Below are 12,656 nucleotides of genomic sequence, written 5' to 3'. Positions count from 1 at the left end.
ATGGGAYTCCCAATCACAGCTGGATGTGATACAGCCTGGATTTGAACCAGGAACTATAGTGACACCTCTTGCTCTGAGATGCAGTGCCTTAGACCACTGCGCCACTCGGGAGCCAGAGTGGATTTGGTTGAAAGCATGTTATATCATGATTGTGTACTCCAATTACGTTGTACATAGATTGCATAGATACTGTTCTCATGATATCAACAGTTTCTGGCATGGATACATTATATTGTGACAGATGAATCCACCTCCATCCACTATTTCACAGTATTTACATAGCATTGAGATGTGATCAAATCTGTTTGCTGCTTATGATGCAAGACAGGCAGCATTTGACCACAGCTGTCTGGTCAAGCAGACCTGCTCTCTCCCGACACATGYTGACTGACCTCACCACGGGGTGAGCCAGACATGCTCACACAGCTATCTCTCTCCAACACACCCAGGCTGAACCAGCCGCCAATTACCTCCCGTGATTAGGATTCTGTGACGAACTCCGCTGCCACTTTCAATTGGCAGCTACATGGCAGCCGTGTAATAAAGTCTGCTGGATCAGTTGGGGGGGACGCAGGCACAGATCCGCGTGTGTCTGTGTGTGTACTCCTGTGTACACCTGTTCTTTACGTCAGCGTGCCTGGTTACAGCTTGCATATGGATAATATGGATATATGTGAGTATGAGTGTGTAAACCTGTTGCCATATGTCCCCAGGTATGTGTTGTGAAGCTTGAGGCCTAGAGATACTGATGATGAGGAAACCACAAGAGACAGAAAGAGATAGTGGAAAATACATAGAGACAGAGACGGAAAGAGATGGGCGGATACAAAAAGAGGACAGAGAGGGAGAATCTGAAACAAAGCTTACTTCACATAAACATCCAACACCGTGGTTAATGGACCTCTGAAGCACCTAGACTTTCCCTTCAAAACAACATGCAGATCCTCAGGGGTGTGTGTGTGTGTGTTTGTTTGTATGTGTGTGTGCATGCCTATGTGCGTGTCCGTGTCTACCTCTTGTGTGAGTGTGACAGGAAGAGGGTGTGTAAACTATTTTTCCATTCTAAATTCCCTGGGCTTTAGTGCTTATTATGTACCACCTCATGAGATTCACAAACAGAACAACAGCAAACCCATTTTCAATTACATATTGACATTTAATCAGTATGTTCACTTGTAGGGGATATACAGTAAGAGAGTATTTTCTGCCTGGGAGTAAATACCCAACCGTCTCTAGATATTATTGTCAACCTAGTTCTAGTGAGAGGCTGACATATCAGCATACTCCAGTCTCTCTATATCACCAGCTGCAAGGCAAAACACACACACACACACACACACACAAACATACCACCAGCAGCAGTCTGTTTTCAGTCCCTAAAAAGAGCATGCCTACCCCTCTCACTTATCATCTAACCTAAGATCTTCACTGCGTGTGCAAAACATTAGGAAAACCTTCCTAATATTGAGTTGCACCCCCTTTTCAGAACAGCTTCAATTCATCRGGGCATGGACTCTTCAAAGGTGTCGAAAGCATTCCAGAGGGAAGCTGGTCTATGTTGACTCCAATGGTTTCCACAGTTCGAGTTGGATGGATGGTTTCCACAGTTCGAGTTGGATGGATGGTTTCCACAGTTCAAGTTGGATGGATGGTTTCCACAGTTCAAGTTGGATGGATGGTTTCCCCAGTTCAAGTTGAATGGATGGTTTCCACAGTTCAAGTTGAATGGATGGTTTCCACAGTTCAAGTTGGATGGATGGTTTCCCCAGTTCAAGTTGGATGGATGGTTTCCACAGTTCAAGTTGGATGGATGTCCTTTGGGGGGGTGGACCATTCTTGATACACACACTGATACAGACACAGTTGAGCATGAAAAACCTAGCAGCTTTGCAGTTCTTTGAAACACTCAAACCGGTGAGTCTGGCACCTACTACTTTTGTCTTGCCCACTCACCCTCCGAATGGCACACATACACAAACCATGTCTCAATTGTCTCAAGGCTTAAAAATACTTMTTTAACCTGTCTCCTTCTCTTCATCTACACTGATTGAAGTGGCGTATTATTGACATCAATAAAGAATCATAGCTTTTATCTGGTCAGTCTGTCATGGAAAGAGCAGGTGTTCCTAATGTTGTGGACACTCAGTGTACCCTGTTAGCACAAGACAAACTGTGAACAGCTGCTTGCTACAGCGCTAACTGACCTGTCTCATTGTGAGGCTAGAGCTACCGCTGACTGATGCTCCCCACTCTGTAGACACCGTATCTCTTTTCCTTCAGGGAATAGGTTTGGTTGTTATCGACATACTGCACACTTCAGGCTGTTGCTATACTGCACACTTTTACCAAATCTCAGTCCGTATACTTTATGTTTGTTGTATTTACTTTGGTTGGAATTGTGTTGAACACTACCCTGGGTATTCTCTCTCTAAAGTTCTTCTTACGACATGTTGTTTCTGGTTTCTGTAGGGTCTCATTAATTGGCTCATCATTGGGTGCTATTTTCGGCTCGCTGCCCTCGGGGTGGGCAAGGTAGCACGGAGATGTCAACCACTGATAGGAACGAAGGAAAGAAAGGTGAGGGAAACAGAGAGAGGTAGAGAGGGAGGAAAATCAGATGTCATGAAACATTAAGAAAGTAAAATACCTCAGTGAGAGTGGCTTCGGCCCAACAGTAATAAAATGAACAGGGCAGGGAGCTATCTAGTAGCTACACACAAGCAAGGTCTCACAGCGCCTCATCCTTTGGTTGTTTCTCCCTAGGAGAGGTGATGTTTTGCAGTAGTGACAGGACGGTGTTATTGTTGGAGGTGCTCTACCTCGCCAAGGTTATAGTCAAATGATATCACACCACTACGGTGAGAGGAACGAAGCTACAGTACCTGGGTGGTGGTGGTGGGAAAGAGGGCAAGCAAAGGTTGAGGTAAAATGGGTTGATGATGTCATTTGTTTTTTTCTTCTCTCCCTTTGGCATTCAAACACTAGCATACACTCACATTTTTTGAGGTGTACAGTGTGTAAAGCAGTTGTTCCCTAACTTACACATAGAAAACAAACCCGGTTGGCTTTGTTTCTTACCTGGTCCGAGTATTAATTCTACAAGCCACCATTTTGGATTTTTTTCTGTTTGTACTATTAATTATCTTGCAATAGAAAATGGATGGTTCCTAAATACACACCACCCATACTAATGTCCCCAGTAATCTAGTGTTTGCAATAATAATGAAGAGCGATTATTCTATTTGTTTGCTTATAAGCAGTTACACTTAGACCGTAGAGACCAAGCAAGTAGAAATCATCTTCTATTTTTCTAAGGAGCTTTGTAGCACCTTCGCCCACCTGAAATGTCATGTCAGGCTGTTGCTATAGGTATTCTCCTCACAGAACAGGAATGGTAGGTGGAGAGAAGAAATAGAAGGAAAGAGAGAAAGGGARGAGAGAAAATAGACTCGTGGAATGGAATTATATTAAAACAGAGAGTTTTTGTCTGTCAGTGAGAGAAGGAGAGATAGAAAAAAAGTGGGATTATAATAAACAGCATGAGCCTTCAACTGTCAGCCTATCAAAAGTGTTGTGTCATAGAGCACTCATCTCTTAACCTAATGAGCCAGGTGCTTCTCAATGGCTTCTGCTTACACAACAGCAGCACTGTACCACAGCTGCTATTGGCCATTTGTCACCAGTACAGCACAGTACTTCTCCCCCACTCAACGCTAGCTAGAGCATAGCTCCCCTTCATCATTTCGAGTTGCTCCAATGTCTTTGCCCTTGTCACTTTTCTCTCCTAATCAAGCACACTCAAATCACCGAGGAAGCCAAGCCAAGCCAGTAAGAAAGCCATATTACAACCGATGTTGTGATATTTGCTCTGTTTGCTCCATAACCCATTTGTTCGTACGCCACCGTGACGTACAATAAGGCTGTGACAACAGARAGACAGTCACATGGTGGCGGAATAAATTCAACTACACATGGGTTTGTTTCATCACAAACCTGGAGAGCAACATCAGTCAGGTGAAGTCCACAAAATAAATATTGCCTATAACAAAAACCATTATATCACCTGCTGCATGTTCAAGCAAGTTCATGTTTAACAGTTTACTAAACCGCGACTGATTTAGAACCACAGAGTTGCCGCAAGTCAGCACAAAGACAACAGGTCGCTATTCCAGCACCGTTTCACCTTAAACATTTAAACATCGTCAAATCAACAAGGCTATATGCTTCGTTTAATACACGGAAAACAAACTTAAAGATACCAAAAATTATTTGGTCCAATCAACGTGGCTAAATATCATGTGGCTGTGCATTCTACTGATTCTGTGTGCGTGCGTGGGCAAGTAAAACACTTCTTTTTTTTTACTCACCCTACTTGTAGACCAGTTGAACCCCAATGCCATCCTCCTCTCTTTCATGTTGGCAAAACGGACTATGTTGCTAGCTTGCTAAATCGGCCCATTCCAAAGCCATGGATGGAGATGGGGATTTGGACTTGTGGTTTATACCTAATTATCTGTACAGGCCAATGATTATGATCTAAGCATACATTTATCAGGATAAGGTAAGACCCAGATGCAGACCGTGTCAAAGAAACAATGTTTATTACAGCAACAGAGGCAAAGGTACAGGATGGCAGGCAGGCTCMGGSTCAGGGGTAGGCAGAGTGGTCAGGCTGGCAGGCTCAGGGTCAGGACAGGCAAGGGTCAAAAACCAGGAGGACGAGAAAAAGAGAGGCTGGGAAAAGACAGGAGCTGACAGGACAAATGCTGGAAAGCTTGACAAACAAGACGAACTGGCAACAGACAAACAGAATAGACAGGTATAAATACACAGGGGATAATGGGGAAGGTTGGGCGACACCTGGAGGGGGGTGGAGACAGTCACAAAGACAGGTGAAACAGATCAGGGTGTGACAAAATGAATATGTTGTGCCACTGGCCTGAGACAATTTAAGTAAAAAATGTAGCCTAGTAGGCTCACGTTAGCTAGCTAGCTGGTTCTGTGGTTCATTGTTGCCAATGTGAGGAAATTAGGCCAGCAAGCGTTTCAGCTAGGTAGCCTACGACAACAAAAACTAAAAGTGTACTGCATGACAGAGCTCAGGACATCAACACAAGCAGAAGCAGACACRTTGTTCTGAAAATTATGTTTTGCTTAAGAAGTGATTTGATTGGTCTGAAGCTAAATCCAAACTGGCCTATCTTGGGTGGCATTTTGCTGCACCAGGGCAACCCACAGTTGAGCTCAGCTTAATGCTGATTGGCTAATTATTTTATCATTTTTTTATCAAGGGATGCCAAATGCTTGCTGGCATCAATCAATCAAATGCTAAGGTAACAACATGTTTTACTCTTTTGGTCCAGACAGCATCAGATACATGGGCTACACATACTGAGAATGAGGGTGCTGTTTCCCTCATTCGGATGATWTCACCGGTGAGATTCAGCCACTTGCAAATTAACAGAAAATKATGAGAACACAGAGAGACAAAAGATACAWTTTTWYATTTTTWATTTATGTATTGGTCAAATGAATGCAGGCCACTGGACTATATTTACCCAAAACACAATGTGATTCAGACACCATTCTGTGTGTCTTGATGGTGTTGATTTGTTGTGAGTGGCTCATTAATTCACATGTAATTGTCTAGCTTTAAGTAGCATGATGAAAGACACGATGCTCGCRRATTTCCTTTGARATCTTCGAATGATGGTTAACTGCGGGTTATGAAAACAACCGTTATCATCGCAGYGCAATCGCCACAGCTAATGCGATCAGTCAGTGATCTTACCCAAAGAGCCTGTCTGTTAATTCTTTAATATAATGACTCTATGGCAACTGTCCCAAGTGGCACTGTATTCCCTACATAGTGCATTACTTTTGACCAGGGCCTATAGCGCTCTGGTCAAAAGTAATGCACTATAAAGGGAATAGGGTCATTCAGTTGCTTCTGTTAACCCTTTGAAACAAAGATGATGMAATATTGATGATTCCGCTGCTTCTGCCCAATGGGAATCTTGGGTAGTCAAATTAAATCTCCAAATGGATCTAGAATCCCACATTCATTTCTCCCCATCTGAGAATCCTTCGTTGTTTCCGTAATCTGTTTCACATCAAATCATCAAAGGAGCTGTTTGCACGACAGAGCCATAAAGATGATGGATATTTCTCTTGAAACCGGTTGAAAGTACGTTTGGTCTCATTACATCTTCTGTCATTCACTGGCCAATTATTATTCAGTAATGCATCGATTTCCTGTGTGTGTGTTTCAATGTATTATTTTTGGACGGTGTGAATGATGATAGTGTAGTAGCTAATTCCTCTGAAGTAGGGATATTTATTTTGATTCTGAAGTCTCGTGCCATCTAATGAGATTTCATTGTACAGCTTAATTAATGGTGTACCTTTGATTGTAACTGTAGTCGATTAAATAGATCAGTGAGTGGTGAGGAATGACAATTTACACATCATTGGATTGACTTCCTTCATCCATCACCAATCTCACRAACTAATTTGTACAGTAGCCACTTTTTTTGTTAGGAGTCATTATAAAATGCTTCATTGTTGTAGTCGGGAAGTGAATTGAAATATATGGATTGATGTAAAGATAACCATGCCCCACTACCTTTGTCAAAAATATCCTTATTATTGCATCTGTCATTCATGTGAACGCCAACCCTTATTGTGTGCTTATGAAACGTGGTAATGTGATTCAGAACCATACTCGTGATGACTGACTTTGTCTGAGACCTAAGGTCAGAGGGCTACTACAGTCTTGTGGTGCACAGGAAAGCCCAGTTGGTTGCACTAACACCCTGTGGCCTCCAGCACTGCACATAAACATGMCAGTCTGGCTAGATAGGACATTTGATGGCTGTCTCATCTGAGCGACTCCATATTAAAGCTGTGCTAACATCCCAATCAAAAGCATGTAACATCTAGTTAAGGCGATATAACACTTATGGCCAATCAGTGCTCGTCCAGGTCTCCCTGCCTTATGTCACCCCTGATTGACCGCTCTGCACTGCCATTCACTGAGAGGTGAAACATTCCTTCCCTCCACTAATTAAAGCTCTCATCTGTCCATGGCCCCCCTGATTGACACTGGCTACTTCCCACACACAGCTAGTTGTGTAACGTGAAAGAGGGAGGGAAGGAGGGATGGAGAGCAAGATGGAGAGAGGGGTCAGGGCAAGGTTAGAAGCCAGAAATAGAAGGGTGCGTCTGGAGGGCGGGAGGGAAAGGCGAGGAAATGGTAGGAGGGTGCTGGTCTTCTAGGCTGAGCCCCAGCCTCATCAGTGGGCAGATGAGATGGTCACGCCTCTATAGCTCTGATGGTGAGAGAGCATTGCAGTAGGCTTAATGAAGGCTCATACCACTTCAGTCTTAACCTCACACTTCTCACTCTCATAATGGAGAGTAGTGCAATATAAAAGGGATTGTTGGGAAAGGGAATGCACTGGAGTGTCCAACTTGATGACAAGGTAAACAATGGGCCACATGTCATTCCAAGCCTAAATAGTATGCCTCAACCCRTTTTCTCTGCAAAATGCTCTCATGGTCAACAGAGCTAATTATGGACGGTTAGATATCAGACAAACAGCAGCGATACACACAATTGTATTTCTATTGTTTTGTAACTAATTACAGAATACACTTCACTGATAAACTTCTTTACAAGAATTAGTCAAGCCTGAGTCACTTTAGAAAAGTAATAACACATAATAATAAATTCACAATGAGTAATGATAACTTGGCTATATACACGGGGTACCAGTACCGAGTCGATGTGCAGGGGTACGAGGTAATTGAGGTAGATATGTGCATATATCTAGGAATAAAATGATTTATTTTAACTATTTAACTAACTATTTAGCAGTCTTGGGGGTAGAAGCTTTTCAGGGTCCTATTAGTTCCAGACTTGGATTGATACCAAGCAGAGAGTACAGTCTATGACTTGTGTGGCTGAGGTTTTTGACCATTTTCGGGCCTTTCTTTGACACTGCCTGGTRTAGAGGTCCTGGATGGCAGGGAGCTCAGACCCAGTGATGTACTGGGCCGTACGCATCACCCTCTGTAGCGCCTTGAGGTCGGATGTCAAGCAGTTGCCATGTCAAGCGGCGATGCAGCCAGTCATAGGGCCCATGCCAAATCTTTTCAGTCTCACGAGGGGGAAGAGGCGTTGTCGTGCCCTCTTCACGACTGTGTTGGTGTGTGTGGACCATGATAGATCCTTTGTGATGTGGACGCTGAGGAACTTGAAGCTCTCGACCCGCTCCACTACAGCCCCGTCGATGTGAATGGGGGCCGTGCTCGGCTCTCCATTTGCTGTAGTCCACGATCAGCTCGTTTGTCTTGCTGACGTTGAGGGAGAGGTTGTTGTCGTGGCACCACACGGCCAGGTCTCTGACCTCCTCCCTATAGGCTGTCTCATCGTCGTCGGTAATCAGGCCTACCTAGGAAGTCCAGGATCCAGTTGCAGAGGGAGGTGTTCAGTCATGTTAGACATAGGGGAATGTACATGAAAACAGCGTATTGATCAGACATTTATTTGTATATTTTACAACAGGCCAGCATAGCCAAAATATTGATCAACGTGAACACTCATGAGAAATAAAAGGTGAGAAATAATGGTGAGAAATAATTTGACATAAAAAAATATTAGAGCCATAAGCCCAATATAGACCCAGGACCCATTGATTCGTACAATTTGTAACAATAATCCCCCGTCCGAATGCTTGAATAAAATAATACAACGTAACGAAATGTGRTATCAGATCACGTGAAAGTGAATTAGTTAGGCTTTAAGAACTGCAACCAACTACAGAGATTGATGGGGAGGGGAGCGGGAAAGGTGGGGGGACCCATGTACCCTGCTTCAAATCAAGCAGGCTTCAGTCACCCCCAAGATTGAAGTGGAAGACAAATCCAGCTATGGCGTCTTCCTTGTCAGGCGTCTCACACTGGGCAGACAGGGGTCCAGGGATGGACAGCTCGCGTAGCTTCCCCACATACGGATCTCAGTCCAGGGTGACCTCGTTGTAGAGGATATCCAGGAGCCAGTCTACGAAGCCTGTAATCTTTTTGAAAAGAGAAATGTTTTGAATGGGTAGTGAATTGAATTTCCCTTTGTTTACTGTTCTGAGGTATGATGCTACCAACAAGTTGGTTTTGATGGTGTTTTTGATGCACTCAATTTGAAATATGCCATTTTTGGTCRTGCACTTTTTTTGTGAAACTTTTCAATGTTTGTATTTGGAAAGTGTGCCTGAAATGCTCAATTGATGCAGATTTTAAATGAATAGCTATGACTTACAGTATGTTGGCTCTGTGTTCACAGGCTTCACAGCATACCACTCCYTTCTTTGCCTTGGGAAAGCTGTATCACACCATTCCTGCTGCGGTGGTTGTCTGGGAAAATGTGCAGTAGATGTTGAATTTTCGAAAAATGTATATCATTACAGCTTGATGATAGTGGAAAGACAAAAGGATATGGKACATTGGGGCTAATCATAATTAGCCCCAATGACACAAGCTACATCAACTGTAAGAAAAATACCCACACAATGAAATGGCAAAATGTGATTTTCAGAGGTAARTTACAAATACTATACACACACCGCAACTCCTTTTGTGGACAACATTCCTTTTTGCCTGCTGTGTGCGAGCAGTTCTAATACTCAATGGGGATGGAAGAACAGTGACTATCAGGTAAGTGTGTTTACAGGTGTGTTCACAAGTCAAAGCAGCCACAGTGACATTTGCATGTATGTAACGTCAGCCCACGATCCCCCAAAATGTTGGATACCGTTTCAGACTCATCAAGCTCTGAAAGTTGCATTATGGTCAGCGCTTGTACGATCCACTGTCGATGACGGTACAGCATCCGTCTTCAGGATTAGCTTCCTGGCAAGACCCATCGAATGTTCTCCCCAATTGATWAATCAACTTCACTCGAAATGCGCACTGCACATGCGTGACATTATTCAAATTTTCAGCGCAGCCTGTCCTCCCAAAATCAAATCAAATTGATTTTATTGGTCGCATACACATATCTGGCAGATGTTATTGCGTGTGTAGCGAAATGCTTGAGTAGCGAAATGAAAAGCAGCCATTGCTGTCGGATGCCTTCATTCTTCTGAAAATTTTACACTATGGCATCCAGTCAAAACATAGTGTGCTTTTGCTGGCATGCTGGTAAGTAGCTTGCTAGCTAACAGTCACACCACAAATGAAAGGTTACCCAGTACATTTGGTTGTACGTTCTGCTACTAGTAGCTAGCTTATGGTTKGAAAACAAAGAAAGGCATACGCGCACATGCATCCGAGACTCAGGAGTAGACGTAACATAGTAAATGTAAATCCGGGACACTGTATTAATTTGTGGATGTCCATCATCCATTTCGTATGATATGTTACGAATTGCAATTCGTACAATATGTTACGAATTTGCAAAACTCATGATGCTGTATGTTACAAATTCCAATTTGTTGTGGTTAGCGTTAGCTAGGTGGTTAGGTGGCTAACGCTGGTGGTTTTTTACCCAATTAATTACTGGGAGGTTATATATATGGAGGTTGTGACTCTCTTGGGTCCTCAGATCCTCAAAAGGTTATACAGCTGCACCATCGAGAGCATCCTGACTGGTTGCATCACTGCCTGGTATGGCAACTGCTCGGCCTCCAACCGCAAGGCACTACAGAGGGTAGTGCGTACGGCCCAGTACATCACCAGGGCAAAGCTTTCTGCCATCCAGGACTTCTATACCAGACGGTGTCAGAGGAAGGCCCTAAAAATTGTCAAAGAATCCAGCCACCCTAGTTCATAGAGTGTTCTCTCTGCTACCGCATGGCAAGCGGTACCAGAGCGCCAAGTTTAGGTCCAAGAGGCTTCTAAACAGCTTCTACCCCCAAGCCATAAGACTCCTGAACATCTAATCAAATGGCTACCCAGACTATTTGCACCCCCTCTATTTTACACCACTGCTACTCTCTGTTGTCATCTATGCATAGTCACTTTAAAAACTCTACCTACATGTACATATTACTTCAACTAACCGGTGCCCCCACGCATTGACTCTGTACCGGTACCCCCCTGTATATAGTCTCGCTATTGTTATTTTACTGCTGCTCTTTAGTTACTTGTTACTTTTATTTCTTATTCTTATCCAAGTTTGTTTTCACTGTATTGCTGGTTACGTGCTCGTAAGTAAGCATTTCCCTGTCAGGTCAACASCTGTTGTATTTGGCGCATGTGACTAATAAAATTTCATTTGATTTGATCTTTGTTTTTATAGGTGGCTAATGCTAACATTAGCTAGGTGGCTAACGTTAGCTAAGTTAGGGGTTAGGGGTGAAGGTTAAGGTTAGAAGTTAGGTTAAAGGGTTAGGGTTAGGGGAAGGGTTAGTTAACATGCTAAGTAGTTGCAAGGTAGCTAAWAATGTGTAAGTAGTTGCTAGACGTTAGCGTTATACATCCGCCCATCCACYCGACCAAACACCCTACAGTACATTCGTTTTTGCCTTAAGTAACCTTCTGTCTTATGTAACATACCAAATGTAACACATCGTACTAATTTGTGTACCSRATTTACTTTTACTATGTTACGTCTAGTCTCTGAGACCAGGCTGGCACATTTAATGATGGTTTATTTATTTTTTTATACACGCTACATGAACAAAAGTATGTGGAGACCCGCTTATTGAACATCTCATTCCAAAATCATGGGCAGTAAAATGGAGTTGGTCCCTCTTTTGCTGCTATAACAGTCTCCACTCTTCTGGGAAGGCTTTCCACTAGATGTTGGAACACTGCTGCTGGGCCCTGCTTCCATTCGGCAAAAAGAGAATTAGTGAGTTYGGGCACTGATGTTGGGCGATTAGGCCTGGCTCGCAGTCTGCTTTCCAATACATCCCAAAGGTGTTCGATGGGGTTGAGATCAGGGCTCTGTGCAGGCCAGTCAAGTTTTTCCACAGCGATGTCGACAAACCTTTTCTGTATGTACCTCGCTTTCTGCACGGGGGCATTGTCATACTGAAACAGAAAAGAGCCKTCCCCAAACTGTTGCCACAAAGTTGGAAGCACAGAATTGTCTAGAATGTCATTGTATACTGTAGCATTAAGATTTCCCTTCACTGGAACTAAGGGGCCCGAACCATGAAAAACAGCCCCAGACCATTATTCCTCCTCCACYAAACKTTACATTTGGCACTATGCATTGGGACAGGTAGCGTGTTCCTGGCASCCGCCAAACACAGATTTGTCYGTCATGAATCGCGATTTATCAATCCAGAGAACAGCACTTACAGTTGACCGGTGCAGCTCTAGCAGAATTATATATATATACAAAAGCATGTGGACACCTCTTCAAAATAGTGGATTTGGCTATTTCAGCCACACCGGTTGCTGACAGATGTATACAATCGAGCACACAACCATCCAATCTCCATAGACAAACATTGGTAGAATGACTTTCAACGTGGCACCGTCATAGGATGCCACCTTTCTAACAAGTCAGCTTGTAAAGTTTCTGCCCTGCTATATATATATATATATATATATATATAGATATACACTGCTCAAAAAAATAAAGGGAACACTTAACTCCAAGTCAATCACACTTCTGTGAAATCAAACTGTCCACTTAGGAAGCAACA

This window comes from Salvelinus sp. IW2-2015, linkage group LG16 (genome assembly GCF_002910315.2).
Source record: "Salvelinus sp. IW2-2015 linkage group LG16, ASM291031v2, whole genome shotgun sequence".
Lineage (NCBI taxonomy): Eukaryota > Metazoa > Chordata > Actinopteri > Salmoniformes > Salmonidae > Salvelinus > Salvelinus sp. IW2-2015.
Note: the sequence above shows the minus strand (reverse complement) of the source record.